Here is a 22,722-nt window from a genome sequence, read left to right on the forward strand (position 1 = left end):
AATTGGAAGTCTTTTAGAAGAATTCTAGCTATTTGTTATGGTTAAGAGTTTACAATTTAAGGTGGCAAGCTTGTCATTGTGTTATAAGATTGTGGTTGTGGATATATATGTTGTAATAATTTTTCCCTTTTGTCTTATATCAATATCATTATGCTGCAACACATACATTGCAATTGTAACACTGAGGAAATCATGTGACTGTGTAACAGTAAATGTTCCATTTCATAGACAGTAAAGATCAATTTCTTTCTTACTTTCCCGTGAAATTTGAGGAACACAATAAAGATTTCATTACTTGATCAATCAAATTCTGACTTTCTCGTGAACCTAGTTCAACTTTAAATACATCGTGCATGTGAGTAAAAGCCTATCATGATTCTTTAATTGTAAAGAAACTAAATTTGTAATTTACCAAAATTTTCACATGAAAGCATCGACACTCTAACCATTTGTATTAAAATTTTCATCTGATATCATAAATATTTTTAACCAAAATTATTGATCATCGTGCATTAAGTATCGATATTGAAAAGATTGACCTGATTTATTGTATTATTATAAAGTATTAAAAAATCTAGTTACTCAAGCAACATATCCGATTGCGTCTTCATGTTATTTTAACTAGGTAAGTTAAAGGTTGTCATTGTGTATATTATGAAAACCTTACACAAAACTAGTTTGTTGGATAACATTATAGGTTGTGCCTTGTTCTTTTAATAACTGGTTAACTTATATGCAAAAACCGTGTATATTATAAAAACATAAAACAAACCTAATTTTCTGGATAACATTATAGGTTGTGCTTTCTTGTTATGTTAACTGGTTAAGTTATAGCCTGAAACTGTATACATTAAGGATAAGTAAAAGAAACTGGTCAGATATAAGATAAGGGTTTCTTAGGTAACCCAAAGTCTATAAATAGGATCTTTTTCCACCCATGTCCTCTCCACACAAACATAATTAAAGTTTCCTTTCCAATCTCCATTTCTATTGTACTGCTACTTCTATGTTTTCTCTTATGATCTTTTTTTTATTATTTATGGATTCCATAAGGCATCCTCTTATGTTGGCATGAAAAGCTTGAGGTATTCGTTATTGATAAGTGGTTTAACTCGATCCATACGCCAAAGTTCGCCTTGTAGTTATGTGGCATATCATTTTTAGCATGAAGCAATGTCTTAACCTGTGAGGGAAGGTTTCGGCCAAAGTTTTTTCACTTATGACATTCACATGGTAAATGACATACCTCTACTCACCATTCATTTTGTACAAACGGGTATCATTTATGTTTATTTGGTGTGATGGCAACCCGTTATTATCAAAGGTATCCTCTTCTGGTGGTAACATCTACTAGACCTGTGTGCTAAGATATGCTTCACATATCAACAACTTCAAATAATGTTTAGAGCTGCTTATACCTCTAAGCTCAGACATTCATCGTAGGTCGGACTCAAGTTCCATATGGTAAACAAGAAGAAATATGGATCATAAGTTCATCAATCTATACATATATTATATTTATGTACAGAGTAACGATCAACATAGATAAAGTATGGATATGTATTTTTAATACAACATTTCAATTTATGTTCACTTTTATGATATCGTTACGTTTCATGATTAGTCCGATACAATTTACTTCGAATATTGAGATAGTGCACTATACTAAAAATGTACTGATACTTTTGATATAGGCATCGATACATTTTCAAATTAATCCAGAGTTCACCATATGACTGGTTAAACGAAGATTGATGCTTCAAAACCTAATATGCATAGATGCAAGTTGATCTTGATTACAAGAGAGAAACATACCATTACTACCTTAAATTAGTTTACCTACACTCAAACATTGGTTTAATTGACTTGTCAAATGATTGAGTAAGAGATTAGAAGCATAAGATATGTTTAAAAACATGTTTAGAAAAATGATATGATTCTTGAGTTGAGATATTCCATGAAGATGTTAGAGGTTAAAGGTGGAAAAAATGAAGTAAAGTTAGTTGGTTAAATAAAGAAGAGTTAAATAGTATTGTTGGAGGTAAAATGATAAGATTAGAGGGGAAAATTAAGTGAAAATCGACCTGAAAAATGGTAAATTTGGGCAATGGTATCGGTACTGCTAGAACAGTACCGATACTATAAGTGTAAATAGGTAGAAATTAGACGAACAATATCAATATCGATGCAAATGGTATCGATACTGATGGGATATTGATACTAACAAAGGGAAGTATCGATACCATGGATCCAAAATGTCAAAATGGTATCGATACTGAAAGGGAGAATAAGTACCATAGTATAGTAGTATCGATACTGAGAAAAGAGTATCGATACCATGCAACACAGAAATAGAAATGGTATCGATATTGAAAGAGGGTATCGATACCATAGTTAGAAGTATCGATACCAGGGTAGAAGTACTGAGACTAATAAGCTTGGAACTATATGATAGATTGAAATTGCTCTAAAAATAGAAAGAATGGTACTTTTAAGTATTAAAGTATAAATGTTAGAGAATATACTAACATTTGGTATGGTATATGTCTTGAATGGATGATTGTGTAGATCATAACCAAGCTCCTGAATCTAGCTAGAAAAGGGGGAAAAATAAAGTTGCTTATTAGCCAGACATCTCTACATCTTAATTTTTGGGATTATCAGGTGAGTACCAAATTGTAATTATTTAAAATAAAGAAGATTCAAATTAGAATGTTTAAATTTAGGTATGTTTCATAGTATTATTATTATTATGTGTATGGAAAGAGTATTATGAATGAGTTTTAGATTATGAACTGCTCTAAACCGAATTCATAAATAAAAATGCATGAACGAATGCATTAAGGCATGAAACCATAACTAAAAATGCGTGAAGGGATGCATTAAGGCATGAAAGGATGCCATAAATAAAAATGCATGAACGGATGCATTAAGGAGTGAAAGGATGCCATAACTAAAAATGCATGAACGGAAGCATTAAGGCATGAAAGGATGCCATAACAAAAAATGCATGAATAGATGCATTAATGCATGAAAGGATTCCATAACTAAAAATGAATTAACTGATGCATTAAGGCATGCAAGGATGTCATAACTAAAAATGCATGAACGGATGCATTAAGGCATGAAAGGATGCCATAAATAAAAATGCATGAACGGATGCATTAAGGAATGAAAGGATGACATAAATAAAAATGGAATAATGGATGCATTAAGTCATGAAAGGATGACTTAACTGAAAACGCATGAACATATGCATTAAGGCATGAAAGGATGTCATAACTAAAAATGCATGAAAGGATGCTATGATAATAGTATGAATGTAGAAATTGGCATGAACAGATGCACTAGCATTTTTCAGAAGGGACAGGTTGTTCTTTAGCAATTGGACGAACAATATCTTACCGAAATCCCTTGCGGTGCAGGTGCACTAGCATTTTTAGAAGGGAGAGATTGTTTACTATTAGCCTCACAACTTTCACTATCAGTTCCTTCTTGCATATCTTGTTCCCCAACTCTTCGCGAATTCGAAGATTCTGACATTTATTATGACATACATAATAATAACATTATAATTTGTAAGCAGTGTCATCAATTTCACTATAATGACACCATACCAGTAACACTGACAATCTTTATGGCATGTAATCAATTTTCTATTTTAAAATAAAACCAACTTCAGCTGAGAATCGGCTAAACCTGTAGCTCTGATACCAATAAACGTAACACCTATCTCCCATATACTTTTCCGTACACGTGATACATATGTCATATCACTTTCAAAACAGTTCCTCATTTGAAAACCCATAATATTTTTCTTCGATTTCTAAAAACATAACATTTAAGATATTGCAAAACATTGATTGTAATCTGTTACTATGTTCTACTTAATAAAAATTCAGAGCTCTTTTAAGAATTTAATTACATGTCAAATAAGTTTTACAAAATAACTAGATTGCCCCATTGTCACTAATGAGTCAACACACATGGAAGCAACACATGTTAAGCATTTACTTAGTGAGAAATAATCTTGTAAAGAACATTAAGGCATACATAAGTATATCATGGTTATTGAAAGGGCATGAACAGATGCATTAAGGCATGAACAGTACCGACATTGTAGGTGTAAATATGTAGAAATTGGACGAACAGTATCAGTACCGATGCAACTAGTATCGATACTGATGGGGTAGGGAAGTATCGATACCATGGATCTAGAATGTCAAAATGGTATTGATACTGAAAGGGAGTATCGGTACCATAGTATAGTAGTATCGATACTAAGAGAAGAGTATCGATACCATGCAACACAGAATATAGAAATGGTATCGATATTGAAAGGGGTATCGATACTATAGTATAAAAATATCGATACCATGGTAGAAGTATCGATACTAATGAGCTTAGAACTATATGATAAATTGAAATTACTCTAGAAATAGAAAGAATAGTACTTTTAAGTATTGAAGTATAAATGTTAGAGAATATACTACCATTTGGTATGGTATATGTCTTGAATGGATGATTGTGTAGATCATAACCAAGCTCCTGAATCTACAAGAAAATGGGGAAAGATAAAGTTGCTGATTAGCCAGACATCTCTACATCTTAATTGCGGGGATTATCAGGTGAGTACCTAATTGTAATTATTTGAAATGAAGAAGATTCAAATTAGAATGTTTAAATTTAGGTATGTTTTATAGTATTGATTATGTTATCATTATATGTATGGAAAGAATATTATGAATGAGTTTTAGAGTATGAACTTCTCTAAACCGGATTCATAAATAAAAATGCATGAACGGATGCATTAAGGCATGAAAGGATGCCATAACTAAAAATGCATGAAGGGATGCATTAAGGCATGAAAGGATGCCATAAATAAAAATGCATGAACGGATGCATTACGGCCTAAAAGGATGCCATAACTGAAAATGAATGAACGAATGCATTAAGGCATGAAAGGATGACATAACTAAAAATGCATGAATGGATGAATTAAGGAATGAAAGGATGTCATAACTAAAAATGCATGAACGGATGCATTAAGGCATGAAAGGATGTCATAACTAAAAAAGCATGAATGGATGCATTAAGGCATGAAAGGATGCCATAAATAAAAATGCTTCAAAGGATGCATTAAGGCATGAAACGATGTCATAAATAAAAATGCATGAACGGATGCATTAAGGCATGAAAAGATGTCATAACTGAAAATGCATGAACGGATGCATTAAGGCATGAAAGGATGCCATAACTAAAAATGCATGAAAGGATGCTATGATAATAGTATTAATGGAGTTTGGTTTCAATAAAAGGGACTTAGTTAATCCTTATGGATAATACAAATTTGTTTGAAATCAAATAAACATGATATACTTATGTATGCCTTAATGTTCTTTACAAGATTATGTCTCATTAAGTAAATGCTTAACGTGTGTTGCTTCCACGCGTAGGTAAAGGTCGAGAATAACCAATTAAGGAGTGCAGCTGTAATCATCATTTCAGGTTGACTCATCAGTGATAATGGGGCAATCTAGTTATTTTGGAAAACTTATTTGACATGTAATTGAAGTATTAAAAGTGCTCTGAATTTTTATTAAGTAGAACTTTGTAGCAGATTACAATCAATGTTTTGCTTTATCTTAAATGTTATGTTTTCAGAAATCGAAGAAATTGTTTTATGGGTTTTCAAATGAGGAACTATTTTAAAAGTGATGTGACATATGTATCTCGTGTTCGGAAAGATATACGGGAGATGGGTGTTTAAATTTTTATTTTGAACTATGACAATCGAAGAAATTGTTTTATGGGTTTTCAAATGAGGAACTATTTTAAAAGTGATGTGACATATGTATCTCGTGTTCGGAAAGATATACGGGAGATGGGTGTTAAATTTTTATTTTTGAACTATGACATTATTGGTTGCAATTGTATTTCTTATATATTTTCATAACATTTTCGGTTTTAAACTTATTTTCTTATACTGGATAATCCAAGGCTCCACCAGCTTAAACTCTGATAACATTTTCTGTGCTACCTATTTTATAATTAAAAATATCAATATTTCATATTACAACCTCTTTTATTACTGAACCATGAAATTAATGTGCAAAACCATATTTCTTATATGTGCTCATAACATTTTCAGTTTTAAACTTATTTTCTTATACCGGGATAATCCAAGGTTCCATCAGCTTTAACACTGCTAACATTTTCTGCGCAACCTATTTTATTGAACAAAATATTAACATTCCAGATTACAATCTTTTTATTATTGAATCATGGTATTATTGGACGCAACCATATTTTTTATATATGTTCATAACATTTTTAGTTTGGAATTTATTTTCTTATGTTATGATAATCTTCCATCAACTTAAACTCTCATAACATTTTCGGGACAACCTATTTTATTATTAAAAGTATTAAAAATTCCATATTAGAACCTCTTTTATTATTAAATCATGATATTATTGGTTGCAACCGTATTTCTTATATATGTTCATAACATTTTTAATTTTAAACTTATTTTCTTATACTCGGGTAATCTAAAGCTCCATCAGCTTAAACTTTGATAATATTTTCAGCGCAAGCTATTTTATTGAACAAAATATTAACATTCCAGATTTCAACCTCTTTTATTTTTAAATCATGACATTATTGGGCACAACCGTATTTCTCATATATGTTCATAACATTTTCAGTTTTAAACTTATTTTCTTATATTGGGATAATCCAAGGCTTTGTCAACTTAAACTCTGATAATATGTTCGGTGCAACCTATTTTATTCTTAAAAGTATTAACATTCCAAATTAGAACCTCTTTTATTATTGAACCATGGCGTTACTCTGCACAACTTTATTTATTATATATGTTCATAACATTTTTAGTTTTAAACTTATTTTCTTATATTAGGATAATCCAACACTCCATTAGCCAACTATGATAAGATTTTCGAAGCAACTTCAAATGTTCATAGTATTCATAAGTATTCATAATATTTACAGTTAATAATTTATTTTCTTACTTTATATAACATTATATTACAACTTGTTATATTACTTCTGTTTATAAACTTTCTAGTTTCGGATTATAATATTATTCGTAGTGTTTTTAAGCGATTACTTCTTTTTTTATCAATCATACCCGCTTCATAGGAGAATATAAATATAGAAAGTCGGACATTGGCCTTAAATAAAAATGCATGAACGGATGCATTAAGGCATGAAAAGATGTCATAACTGAAAATGCATGAACGGATGCATTAAGGCATTAAAGGATGCCATAACTAAAAATGCATGAAAGGATGCTATGATAATAGTATGAATGGAGTTTGGTTTCAATAAAAGGGACTTAGTTAATCCTTATGGATAATACGAATTTGTTTGAAATCAAATAAACATGATATACTTATGTATGCCTTAATGTTCTTTACAAGATTATGTCTCATTAAGTAAATGCTTAACGTGTGTTGCTTCCACGCGTAGGTAAAGGTTGAGAATAACCAATTAAGGAGTGCAGCTGTAGCAGCAGTAATCATCATTTCAGGTTGACTCATCAGTGATAATGGGGCAATCTAGTTATTTTGGAAAACTTATTTGACATGTAATTAAAGTATTAAAAGTGCTCTGAATTTTTATTAAGTAGAACTTTGTAGCAGATTACAATCAATGTTTTGTTTTATCTTAAATGTTATGTTTTCAGAAATCGAAGAAATTTTTTTATGGGTTTTCAAATGAGGAACTATTTTAAAAGTGATGTGACATATGTATCTCGTGTTCGGAAAGATATACGGGAGATGGGTGTTACATTTTTAATTTTGAACTATGACATTATTGGTTGCAACTGTATTTCTTATATATTTTCATGACATTTTCGTTTTTAAACTTATTTTCTTATACTGGATAATCCAAGGCTCCATCAGCTTAAACTCTGATAACATTTTCTGTGCTACCTATTTTATAATTAAAAATATCAAGATTTCATATTACAACCTCTTTTATTACTGAACCATGAAATTAATGTGCAAAACCATATTTCTTATATGTGCTCATAACATTTTCAGTTTTAAACTTATTTTCTTATACTGGGATAATCCAAGGTTCCATCAGCTTTAACACTGCTAACATTTTCTGCGCAACCTATTTTATTGAACAAAATATTAACATTCCAGATTACAATCTTTTTATTATTGAATCATGATATTATTGGACACAACCATATTTTTTATATATGTTCATAACATTTTTAGTTTGGAATTTATTTTCTTATGTTATGATAATCTTCCATCAACTTACACTCTCATAACATTTTCGGGACAACCTATTTTATTATTAAAAGTATTAAAAATTCCATATTAGAACCTCTTTTATTATTAAATCATGATATTATTGGTTGCAACCGTATTTCTTATATATGTTCATAACATTTTTAATTTTAATGTTCATAACATTTTCAGTTTTAAACTTATTTTCTTATACTGGGATAATCCAAGGTTTTGTCAACTTAAACTCTGATAATATGTTCGGTGCAACCTATTTTATTCTTAAAAGTATTAACATTCCAAATTAGAACCTCTTTTATTATTGAACCATGGCGTTACTCTACACAACTTTATTTATTATATATGTTCATAACATTTTTAGTTTTAAACTTATTTTCTTATATTAGGACAACACTCCATTAGCCAACTATGATAACATTTTCGAAGCAACTTCAAATGTTCATAGTATTCATAAGTATTCATAATATTTACAGTTAATAATTTATTTTCTTACTTTATATAACATTATATTGCAACTTGTTATATTACTCCTGTTTATAAGCTTTATAGTTTCGGATTATAATATTATCCGTAGTGTTTTTAAGCGATTACTTCTTTTTTTATCAATTATACCCGCTTCAATAAATATAGAAAGTCGGACATTGGCCTTCTCTCCTATATAGCCATCTGACATTGCCGCTGCCTGTGAAAAATTACAGGAAAAATCATGGAGTTTTTAGATGAGGACGCCAGACCCAGATTTCTCTTCCAATCACGTCATCAACCCTCTTCTTCATCCCAAGAAAAGATCCCACAAAAACCCTCAAAATTCTTGCTTTTCGTTTCCCTCCCAATCTATTCCCTTCTTCTCCATTGACTACGAACCCTTCAAATCCATCCTCTTCTGGCTCTCTCTCTCCCTCCTCATCGGCCCCTTCGCCCCTCCTTCCCTCACCGGCGGGGACATTCGCGTTGGTGTTGGACCCATCATCCCTGATCCCATCGATCAAGAGCCTCAACCCGAGCCTGAATATAAGAAGAAATCTTCCCATAGACGGTCAAAGGCTGATAAAGTCGATGAACCCAGTGGAAACCGCGCTTCTTTAGCTGAAGACGCGAATGGATTTCCGAATTTGAAGGTGAAAAGTAAAGATTCAATTGGGTTGTCGAAAAAGGAAGATCTCGGGAACAATTCCGATGGAGGGGAAAAGGAATGGAGTGAGGCAGATATGGAAATGTTGAAGAAACAAATGGCGAAGAATCCGGTCGGGAAACATGGTCGATGGGAGATTATAGCTGCAGCCTTTAACTGGAAACATAAAATGGAAAGTGTGATAAAGAAAACAAAAGAATTGGGAGAGAAAAAGGTGGACGATGCTGATTCATATGTCAAGTTTTTGAAGAATAGGAAGCCGTTGATACGAGAATCAACGATGAAGGCCATGGGAATCAAGACAGTAGCAGTTGTGGAGCAGTTGTATGGAATTCATTGGAAGACATTGCTTTGCTTAATGCTTTGAAAGCTTTTCCTAAAGATGTGGCCATGAGGTGGGAGAAGATTGCTGCTGCTGTGCCGGGGAAATCCAAGGCTGCTTGTATCAAGAGAGTTGCTGAGTTGAAAAAGGATTTTAGGAGCTCCAAAGCTGCTAATTGAGGAAATTTTAAGGGTTTCTTACTTTTCAGAATTTTGACATGTTTTAAGAGGATTTCAGGCTTAATCTTTGACAGCCTTTTGCATTGAGATTACTACTCTTTTCAGTTCTGTTCACATATATGGACTTCATGCTTCATCTTTGGCATTGAGATTACTCTTATCTTTTACATGAATTTGATCCTTTGACTTCAGGCTTCATCTTTGGCAGTGAGATTTTACTCTTTTCAGTTATTGAGATTGTGATGTGTTTCTATGGATCGGTATATTGATTATCATAGATTTGGCCTTATTTGACTTTTAAATTTATAATTTCAGTTATTAACCGAGTTTTTCAATCCCATGCTCTGAGTAAATCCAGCCGATTTCCTTTCTCCAAATCCATTCAGGCGTCAAAAAGCTTGGTCAACAACCATGGGTCTTTAATCTTGGTTCTTTGGCAACTCGAAACCTCAAACCCGAACAACACCCGAGTCCAATGATGCCCCGAAATACGCTGTTTAAGTTCCAAGACCCAGGAGTGTCGGTCTTCGAATTCTGCTGCTACTGCATGCAAGGTAACTAACAGTAGCTGCATTTTGCCCTGTTTCGATGAGCTCGAGCCTTGTCAATGGGACGCTCTGCAGGGAAGCAAATCAACACTCCTCGATTTCGTGGTGTCTTTTGACAATGAATGAACTGGACAATTCTGGGAACTCAAACTAGGTTTTCTCTAGACAATAAGCATATAATGATAACTCTAGCATAAGCCGGATTTCTTGTTGTTTTTCTTTAGTTTAACAAATGTTTGAAGACAATAATGGCTATCATTATATGATCCAATAACTATACAAAAACAAACATGGGATGAAGCTTGTCAAAATAGGAAAGGAGTAGCTTCCTCTGAATGGATTTTAACTGTGCTTCACATGATTTTTGATGGGAACTGATTTAGTCATCTTTCAGAAGTAACTGTAGTCATCACCATCATCATTCATTCGAATATAAACTGTAGTCATCACCATCATCATTCATTCGAATATAAACCAGAATGGCTTGTAAAAATATGAAATACGATGGAAGTTCCATCACCAATGCGCCCCAACTGATAACTCCAGCATTCTTTAGGATAGCTGGTACAGCAATGCTTCCAATTGAAGAAGCTCCAATCAAGAACTTTGTTGCAGTCACCCAACTGTTAGACGTTAAAATTACGAATAAAAAATTAGCTTACCCTTATTCCCATATGTAACGGGGTAAGGGGGAGATAAGATAGTAGGCTGCCCTCCAACGCCAGGTTGAGAGCAGCTTCCGTAGGAGACCTCCGAATTTATGAAATGCCTGACTCGATCCCACGACTCCAAAATTAAGAGCCTTGTGCTCTCTATCAACTGAGTTGGACATGCAATTCGTAAAATTACGAATAAAATAGGAGTCAAATGATGAAGATAACTGGAAAAGACGATAAAATCTTGTAACTACCACAGTTAAGGCAAAAAAAAAAAAGTTACCCATTGTCAGATTAAGATGAAAGAGAATAACAGTCTGAGCCAGCAAGAAACATCAAAGGCATTGGAAGGAGGACAGACATTATTACTGCAACAGCAATGCAACATGTCAGCATATGATTAAATGAAGCAATATGATTTTTCTTCTTTGAATAAAAAGAAGTGACAGGAAAATCTCGAGCCTCCCTGCTTGTACGCACACTTCAAGACATACATTATGCTAGTATGCATTTAAGCAATAAACAAGTGAGCTCATTGAAAAAATGAGGGTGGAGTAACAGAACAAGAAAGATATTAACCCGAAAGAGCTGTACAGATGACACATTTCTGCATGCATAATGCATGTTCCTGGATGATGAATTCAGTTGAATCTTAAGATATTTACTTCATAGATTGAAGATCAATTGTCTTCATGATATGCTTCTAAATCAAAATACTACCATTAGCTTTTGAGGTATATGTCCAGGACATGCAACTCTTAATTCCATCAGTAATATAGGCAACCATGGAAAAGTTGCAAAGTCGAAATTTTAAAATCTAAACCTTATTAAATGAACTAACAAAATTCATTTGAGAAGAAGTAAATGATTAGAAACAGAAAAACATGATTATAAGCTTTACATTCACTTACCAGTCAGCATTGGCCACCAATTATTGTACAGACCACATGCCTAACACACCATACACAATATATCAGATCAAAGAAGTAATATGAAACATTTTGAGCAAAACATTGCAAAAGTATTTAATTAACAGAGAAATGCAATGCTAACCAAGATTTGCAACACAATTCCTCCTGAAACTAAAATTGCCAAAACTGCAAGTTTTCGTGTCCGTAAGCAGCAGATAACCCGGTAAGTCAGCCATCATCAGACCTGTAGAATACCTGAAATGTATGTATTAGCAGTTCCCTACCCTACCCTGACGACCATAAGTTAAACAATTCTCACAGTACAGTAGGAAATCCTTAGCTACCAGCAAATTTATTGTTTGACAACCATGTTTTTATACCATTCACTTTGCATCAATTAGAATTACCCATTCAGTTCAATTGGTAGAGCGCAAGACTCTTAATCTTGTGGTCTTGGGATCGAGCCCCACGGTAGGCAATTTATAATTCTGACTGCCGGAGATCTTCCACGGAAGCTACTCTAAACCTGGTGTTGAGGGCAGCTTAGTACCCTACCTCCCCTCACCCCATTACTCACCCCATTACATATGGAAATAGAGTCAGCTAAAACTTTGCATCAATTAGTTCAACAGTTCTCTTGCAATCCAATGAACAAAAGAAAAAGGGAAACCAATTGTAAAATCAAAAGATTTAGTTCAGAAACCTAACAATCGACACGCGTCGCACACTTGCTTTTGGTGGGTGAGTCTTCCAACAAGAATTTTCTGCATACACTAGGACTCAAACTTAAAGCTTTGCTTAAACAGAATCAAACTGCTTATTACTTGAACTAACTCATGCCGGTTTATTTCTTAATACTTAAGAGCTTAAACGAGAGGATATACTCATCTCTTTTCTGAAGTGGATCTTACGTTAATTTCTTTTGAAGTCATACCCTTTACAAGATAAACACTCCATTCGTTCAATTTCATTAAAACCCAGGAAAGCAAATATCTATAAACATGAAATTAGCATCCCCAAAAAGTGAGTTCAACTATAGACCCCAACAAGCTCAAAAAATTCAAAAATTAATTTATTCATGTAAAAGAGCAATTGAATTGAATTGCAGACGGTCAGTTGATGCAAAATATAACAAATTCATGAAAAAATGGACTGAATACTTCTACAAGTAGAGGTTGATATGGATAGGTAGTGTATTGTGAAAAATTGAGGGAAATTTAGGGTTTTGACTTAACCGAGTTCTGCAGAGTACACATTGGGAATCTAATCTACCAGAGAAATCGGATGAGTTTCTGAATGCAGCTGCAGAACAGTATAAAAAGTGATAATTTTAGAAAGAAAACAACTTCCAATAATATTCAATTAATTGAATTTTAGATGCAACGCATAATCCAGATGTAGCAGTAAAAGGAATATCAAAGGTAAGTTAACCAAATACAATCTGAAAACCGAAAGCAAAAGGGTTGAATTCTGATTTTGGTTTCTTGTTCTTCCCAAATTTGGGATTTAGTCTCATAGGATTTATGATGAGAGTTCCACCGAGTTAGTTTACGTATGGCTGTGAATAAGACGAGATAAATTATGAACTTTCAAGTTTGATTGGATCAAAATTCAATTAATACTTAAATTAGATAAACTCAATTCGATTGTAATCGTTGGTGCTTGAACTATAATCTAGGAACAATAATAATTTTTTTACCCCTAAGGTAAGGTAGTTCGTACAAATTAAGTTAATAATAATATTATTATTATTATTATTTATATGTTATTTTTTCAATAAAAAAAATAAATTATAAAAATATTTCTCTTTGTTTTTTTGTCTGTTCAATTTTAATAACCAGTTTAAATGCGTTTAATCTCTTACGTTATGGGTTCGTCCAATATAAATCCCTCAAATGTTAATATCCTTTAATTCATCAATACAAGTCTGAGTTGATAATTATAAAAAATTCACGTATCTCTCATATCTTCTTCTAAAAAGAAAAGGGAACTGAAGAAGCTTTAAATTACCATAGAAGAGACAACAATGTCTAAAGGCATTACATGCTTTCATTCTTTGCAATTCTTAGCAAGGTCTGCGGTCTTCCTACAAACGTATTATTTCTCATTTATTACTTTAATATTTTTTACGCACAGTTGAAAATGTTAAAAAGGGTTACAATAAACAAACTCATTTCATAAACACTTACCTTTATCGAATAATTGAAAATAGTTAAGAGAGGGTGAATTGGCATTTTAAAATCTTAGTGGTGGAAGTAACCGAAAAATAAAATTCGCACAAAGAATTTAGAGTGATTCGACTTTCTAAACCAAAGTCTACATTCACTACTTTAGCATCCGTAGTAAGGATTCCTTAAATCCACTAGATTTACTAACATTTGAGGATAAGGTGTAATTTTACAACCTCCTTCATCATCATCTTAGTTCATGCATGCATATCATATAATTTTCATGTCATTAGACCTTGCTACATTTATGATGTTTGGATAATTGATGTTTTATTTGGTATTTGGTACTTGAATATTTTTATTTGATTATTTACAATTTTATGACTTGGTACTTTATATTTTGTATGGATTTATCTATTTATGTTAAAGTACCTTTATGATTCATTTATAATTCTCCATATGTGTTTAATTTTTTCTAGTTTTTTTTTTTACTTTATCTCCTTGTTATATTGTACTAACATTGTGAATTATTTTTCATATAACAAAAAAGAGGAGAAGTAACTGGAAAATGATTTTTCAAATTAAAACTAGAGCTTAATTTTTTAATTTATAAATCCTTTTATTATTTTTCATAGAGAGAACATTTTTCAAAAACAATTTTTTAGAGAGTTTGTTATATTAAAAGGGGGAGATTGATGAATAAAGATTTTGATATAACAATAAATTGAAAAATTGATTTTGGACTTAATCGAATTTATCAAAAAAAATCAAAGTCCAAATTCACTTGAAAAATATGTTTTAAATATTTTCCAACGTATTCGAACCTTTTCAAAAACTTACTTGATCATTTTTCGCACTTTAAGGTCGAGTTTCTAGACATTTTTTGCTCAAAGGGTTGATATCATCAAAGGATTGATCTCATATGTAACACCCCAACCCGTATCCGACCCGAATACGAGTTTGATATGTTACATTGACCTTTCAAATCATTTACTTATATAAAATAGAGGAGAATTTTAGAGTTAATTTAAACATACTGAATAATTTACATACATTAAATCAAAAGTTTACAAAATCTGTTCAGAGCTTATATAAATTTAATCCTTTAGATACATGCCAACAATATTTAATACAACAGAGAAACCTACTGTTAAATTCTTCTGATTTGATCTTCTCTGAAGTTATGATGTCTCCGATGCCTATATTCTCTTTCAAACTTCTCGGATCCTACGTGTGAAATACTCACACGCTAAGTCATAGACTTAGTGAGACATGTAAACAAATAATAGAAACTTTAACTACTTAACAATGCATGGAAATTTTATACAACACAATGCTTATATGAACATATACTATCATTATCATTATTCACATTCTTATCATTAGTTTTTACAATCATATACTCTTATACCTAATATTCGTAACTCTCATATAATTCAATTAACTAAACAATACATACAATATCACATAAATCCTGTAATACATTTCACAAATAATAACATGTCATCTTATAATAAAATTCATTATTTTTATGTCTTTTATGTGCCCATGTTCATTACTGAGAACTTAAGGTATGTGAGTGCATTGAGGTTATGCACAAATGCTGTCACCACAACTCGTATAAATTCCACTGAGTGGCATCTAAAATTGTTCCGAAGGACCACATAGAAATGTCCCGAAGGACCGCATATAACCCTCGACTCTTAGCATGCCAACTATACCCCTAGCTCGCCAATTATACCCCTAGCTCTCATATCACGTAACATGAGCATTATCATTTATATCTGTCACATATATTGTATCACATAGACATATAGTCACATAGATCACTTTAACATAGCTTATATCATACTTTCATGTAATCATATATCTCTTGTCACATGTCTTATATCTTATGATCATATAATCACATAACTGATTATCACATAATTTGTTACACATACATTGCATTCACATAGATCACTTATGGAGATGCACCCAACATCTAGACATATGCATATACTCATGTACATATAAGCATCATAGCAATAACATATGTGTATTCATATACTCATGTAATCTAGTATAAGAATTAGACTCATCGCAAGTGATCTATACCAATCTCTTATCTCTCTCGATAAATCTTTCATAAAATAACTTATACATTCTTTCATGTAATCACCTTGGTCTCACTCGACAATACCAATCTCTTATCTCTCTAGATAAATCTTACTTTGTCGACTTGTCCGGACTCTACTTTCGATCGATATCTACACGAATATACAATCCAATAAATACTAGGATTTGAATTACTAGAAAAGATTCTTACACATACAAACTAAACAAAGCACTAATTTTTAAATTCCAACTTAAGTAGTATCGGTACTACAAGCACAATAGTGATACCTTTATACTTGTAGTATCGACACCCTCCCACGATATCGATACTTTTTCTTAATTATGTAATTTCATCACAAGAATGGTACCAATACTTCCACATTGGTATCGATACCCATGGTACCAATACTATCACTTCAGTATCGATACCCCATGAAGATTTATCCCACTTTTGCCTTATGGTATCGATATTTTTCATGCAGTATCAATACCTACACCTAATTATCACATATTTTTGCCTTGTAGAATCGGTACTTACTCATCCAGTACTGATACTACTAATCCAGATTATACTTCTTTAACCTGAAAATTACCAACACTTCACCTAAACTCCACATTAGAACTCCTTATCTACCATTAAATTCAACTATACTCACTTAAACTATCTTTTATCAGTATAATACATTATCATCTTCAATATTTCACCATAACTCTTGAAATTAAGAATTTTACTAAACTTTCAATATGTTCTAAACTCATTTCTAATACTTTATACTTCTTATTCCTTCTTATGACAAGTCAAATTTATTAACAAAACTCTAAAAACTTCATCATATCAACAATTCACTTTTACACCCTTTTTACAAATTCCTTTTTAATTCTCTCATCTTGTTATTTTAATACTATACAAGCTTTCCTTAAGCTTGTATAATACCCAAGCCTTCAATATAACCCCAAAAGTTGAAGAAATCAACAAAAATTTAAAATCTTACCTTTCAAGGGGAGCAACGGGAAGAAGAAGAAGGCAAGAAGAAAGGTTTCTAGATATTTCCCCAATTTTCACGTGTTTATCTCCTAATAAATGAGATAAAATATCCTTTAAGCTGAAAACACTATACTACCCTTCATTCCTTCCATCTTTTCTATTTAATCCACTATCAAAATATTCCTTTTTAAGTCCCTAAACTTTTAATTTTTTTAAAATTAGACCCTAAGTTTCAAAATCTTATAATTTAGTCACTACTTAGTTTTTTTGGGATGTTACAAATCTCACCCCTTTAAGAAAATTCTTCCTCAAATTTCCACTTTACAAAGATATGGAGCAATCATCTATGTATAACACTCTACCAATCTCAGGTTACTCTCACTACTAACTTTCTACTCTTATACAGTCCTCATTCGAAGCTCAATACATATAACCTTGATAGTCGCCATTACTTGCTCAAAAATCTTGTTTTATACTTCTACTTATTAATAAACATCTAGGCTCCTTATATTTTTCAGAATAATATCTCACAACACATATAGATTCAACACAACATATTTACCCGAGAACCATGCCCTACTGATTTAGTCTCTATTAACTCATTACTTATTGCTTCAAATCAAACTTTCAATTCTCCCTCTAATTTGCCACTGGTGTATAACTATGCTAATCTTGGGTCTATAAAAACCGCAACAACTTTGCCACATTATTGAAAATTACCTACAATAATCTCTGGATCCTCTAAATCTTCATCGGTCCTTAAATTATAAACTCAGGCAGTTGTATGCATATCATGTTGAGTGTATGAATCGGACTGATTTCTTCCACGACCTCTACCTCTACTTCTCTGAGATGCCGTAACAGATTGCTCTCTCTGTACATTCTCATCAGTCATGAACGGACAATATCGAATAAAATGTCCAATATCACCACCTAAAGAAGACTCTTGAAGCCACTCGACATACTTCTGTATGATTCTTTCCATAATGTGAACATTGTAATGATTGACTTAAATTTGATCTTTTTTTAGCAGGATATACAGCTTATTCAGACATAATTTGAGTACCTCTACTTCTCTGAGATGCCGTAACAGATTGCTCTCTCTGTACATTCTCATCAGTCATGAACGGACAATATCGAATAAAATGTCCAATATCACCACCTAAAGAAGACTCTTGAAGCCACTCGACATACTTCTGATGATTCTTTCCATAATGTGAACATTGTAATGATTGACTTAAATTTGATCTTTTTTTAGCAGGATATACAGCTTATTCAGACATAATTTGAGTTTGAGAATCAAAATCTCTACTTTTCTTTGATAGTGATGAACTCGACGAAGCACCAACTCTCTTAGACATCTGAACTTTCTGCTCTCCATACCTCTCATTCTGAGCTCTCTCTAGAGCTTTAGCTCGATTAACCACCTCTTGAAACGATGACATATTCAAATCTAACAACAATGTTTTAGTCTAGGGCGCAAGCCCTCCACAAACCAATCACATACATCCTTTTCATTCGGGATAAGCTCAACGGTAAAATGACTTAACTTATTAAACTCACATTCATATTCATACACTGTGTAATTCCCTTCCTTCAAGTTCAAAAATTCTTGCTTCATTTGCCTAATAAACTGGTCACCAATGTATTTATTCTTGAATTCTTCTAAAAAGAATGACCATGTCACTTGATACTTCTCAATATCAAGGTGACATTTGTCCACCATACTCTAGCTTAACCACATAACAGTGAAACTATTCCATCTAATTTATCCACTTCAGAGCAGTGGAGTCCATCTAACATTATCTTAATATCGTTTAACCAAAGCTCAGCAGCAACATTACCTTTCTCAGCTTTACCTTTGAACTCGGGTCCTCCTAACCCTTTCAATTCCTTAGCTATATTCACTTTAAGAGTTGAGGGACCAGGAGGTTGAACGTAAAAATAGCATTTAACGTCTTGAAAAATAGCCCTTGATCTTGTATTGGTACTACCAGAGGTGCTCGCTCTTCACCCTGCCTGGCCGCCTAGAATCGACTAAACCTCAGCTCTAATACCATTAAATGTAACACCCCAACCCGTTTATAACCCGAATACAAGTCTGAGATGTTACATTAACCTTTCAAATCATTTACTTATATAAAATATAGGAGAATTTCAGACATAATTTAAACATACTGAATAATTTACATACATTAAATCAAAAATTTACAAAAACTATTCATAACTTGTACAAGTTAATCATTTATATACATGCCAACACTATTTAATACAACAGAGAAACCTATTGTTAAATTCTTCTGATCTGATCTTCGCTTAACTTATGTTATCTCCGCTGCCTATCTTCTCTTTCAAACTTCTTGGATCCTACGTGTGAAACACTCACACGCTAAGTCATAGATTTAGTGAGACATGTAAACGAATAATAGAAACTTTAACTACTTTACAATGCATGGACATTTTATACAACACAATGCTTATATGCACATATACTATATTATCATTATTCACATTCTTATCATTAGTTTTTACAATAATATACTCTTATACCTAATATTCGTAATTCTCATATAACTCAATTACCCAAACAATACATACATCCTGTAATACATTTCACAAATAATGACATTTCATCTTATAGTAAAATTCATTCTTTTTATGTCTTCTATGTGCCCATGTACATTATTGAGAACTTAAGGTATGTGAGTACATTGAGGTTGTGCACAAATGTTGTCACCATAGCTCATATAAATTTCCACTGAGTGACACATAAAATTATCCTGAGGGACCACATAAAAATATCCTGAATGACCATATATATGTCTCGAACGACCGCGTAGAACCCTCGACTCATGGCATACCAACTCTACCCCTAGCTCTCATATCACATAACATGGGCATTATCATTTATATCTGTCACATAAATTGTATCACATAGACATATAGTCACATAGATCACTTTAACATAGCTTATATCATACTTTCATGTAATCATATATCTCTTGTCACATGTCTTATATCTTATGATCATATAATCACATAACTGATTATCACATAGTTTGTTACACATACATGCATTCACATAGATCACTTATGGAGATGCACCCAACATCTAGACATATGCATATACTCATGTACACATAAGCATCATAGCAATATCACACGTGTATTTATATACTCATGTAATCTAGTATAAGAATTAGACTCATCACAAGTCTTAATTCCATAAAATAACTTATACATACTATCATGTACTCACCTTGGTCTCACTCGTCAATATCAATCTCTTATCTTTCTTGATAAATCTTACTCTTTGACTTGTCCAGACTCTGCTTTCGATTGATATCTACACGAATATACAATCCAATAAATATCGGGATTCGAATTACTTGAAAAGATTCTTACCAATGCAAACTAAACAAAGCACTAATTTTTAAATTCTAACTTAAGTAGTATTGGTACTACAAGTATAGTACTGATACCTCTATATTTGTAGTATCGATACCCTCACACGGTATCGATACATTTTCTTAATTTTGTAATTTTATCCCAAGAATGGTACCGATACTTCCACATTAGTATCAATACCCATGGTACCGATACTATCACTTCAGTATCGATACCCCATGAAGATTTATCCCACTTTTTCCTTATGGTATCGATACTGTTCATGCAGTATCGATACCTACACCTAATTATCACATATTTTTACCTTGTAGTATCGGTACTTACTCATCCAGTACCGATACTACTAATCTAGATTCTACTTCTTTAACTAGAAAATTACCAACACTTTATCTAAACTACACTTTAGAACTCCTTATATGCCATTAAATTCAACTATACTCACTTAAACTATCTTTTATCAGTATAATACATCATCATCTTCAATATTTCACCATAACTCTTGAAATTAAGAATTTTACTAAATTTTCAACATGTTCTAAACTCATTTCTAATACTTTAGACTTCTTATTCCTTCTTATGACAAGACAAATTTATTAACAAAACTCTAATTTTATCATATCAACAATTCGCTTTTACATCATTTTTACAAATTCCTTTTTAATTCTCTCTTCTTGCTATTTTAATCCTATACAAGCTTTCCTTAAGCTTGTATAATAGCTAGGCCTTCAATATAACCCCAAAAGTTAAAGAAATCAACAAAAAATTCAAAATCTTACCTTTGAAGGGGAGCAACGGGAAAAAGAAGAAGGCAAGAAGAAACGTTTCTAGATATTTCCCCAATTTTCACGTGTTTATCTCCTAATAAAGGAGATAAAATATCCTTTAAGCTGAAAAAACCATACTACCCTTCATTCGTTCCATTTTTTCTATTTAATCCACTACCAAAATATTCCTTTTTAAGTCCCTAAACTTTTAAATTTTTCAAAATTATACCCGAAGTTTCAAAATCTTACAATTTAGTCACTACTTAGTTTTTTTGGGATGTTACATCATAGTAGAAGGATTGATCCTTTTAACCAAAGAATCGATCCCTTGGATTCCATAAACTTTTGGATCAATCCCTTAACCAAAAGGATTGATCCCTCGATAAAAATGATCGATCCCTTTCCTTAAAGGATCGATCTCTTTCTTGAAACGATCAAATTATTTGAAAAATGATCGATCCTTTGTGAAACTATAATGATCCCAACAAATCCAAATGGCTAGAATTAATGGAGAAGGCCAGTTGATTCATAAAGTTAACATGTTTTTTTTAATTAACTTATGGATTCATTTTTTAACGATGAAAAAGGTGAAAGAAATGTGTTGCTACAGAGATCATGAAGAAGAAGGTATTGGTATGTGAGTAGTGGTTGTTTCTCTAAGGCTCACCATTGAATTCCAATCCAAGAGGAGCAAAAATTCTATTCCCAAGATTAGCACCATCAAGCAGCCATGGGCCACAAATAGTAGCAGAAGCAATAACTTCACTTGGCATAACAAATCCGAAGAGATAAATTTTAAGTCATGGGCCTCAAAAGAGTAGCAGAAGACAAAGCTGATTTAGGAAAATGGTGAAATATGGATCCTCATTCACTAGAAAATTTTTGAGATGTTTTTCCAAAATTAGAACATGAGGGTTTTTAATTTTGAATAAAATAATAGGAGTAATTTGTAAAGAAAAACCTATTTATAAATTTTAAATTCAGTAAATTTACTTACTTCAATTATTTCTATTGTTATAAATTTAATGGAAAACAACACATTATCACTACGATCACTCCTTCAGAAGGAGAAACTAAATGGCATAAACATCTTTGACTGGTTCCGTAATTTGAGAATTGTCCTCAAATAATAAAGGAAAAAATATGTCATTGAAGAACCCATTCCTAACGAACCGACAACTAATGCTCCTAGAGCTGACAAAGAAACATTTTAGAAACATATGGATGACATGTTGATGTCGAATGTCTTATGCTTTCCACCGTG

The 22,722-nt window shown here is 32.2% G+C and overlaps 2 pseudogenes; one reads left to right on the forward strand and one right to left on the reverse strand.

Annotated features, from left to right (window-relative positions):
- The first annotated feature begins 8,945 nt into the window (after positions 1 to 8,945).
- On the forward strand, positions 8,946 to 9,982 carry LOC120137745 (annotated as a pseudogene).
- Positions 9,983 to 10,303: 321 nt separating this feature from the next.
- Positions 10,304 to 13,021, reverse strand: LOC120137836 (annotated as a pseudogene).
- Between the last annotated feature and the right edge of the window lie 9,701 nt (positions 13,022 to 22,722).

Source organism: Hibiscus syriacus, unplaced genomic scaffold, assembly GCF_006381635.1.
Source record: "Hibiscus syriacus cultivar Baekdansim isolate YM2019G1 unplaced genomic scaffold, ASM638163v2 tig00002169_pilon, whole genome shotgun sequence".
NCBI classification, from domain to species: Eukaryota; Viridiplantae; Streptophyta; class Magnoliopsida; order Malvales; family Malvaceae; genus Hibiscus; species Hibiscus syriacus.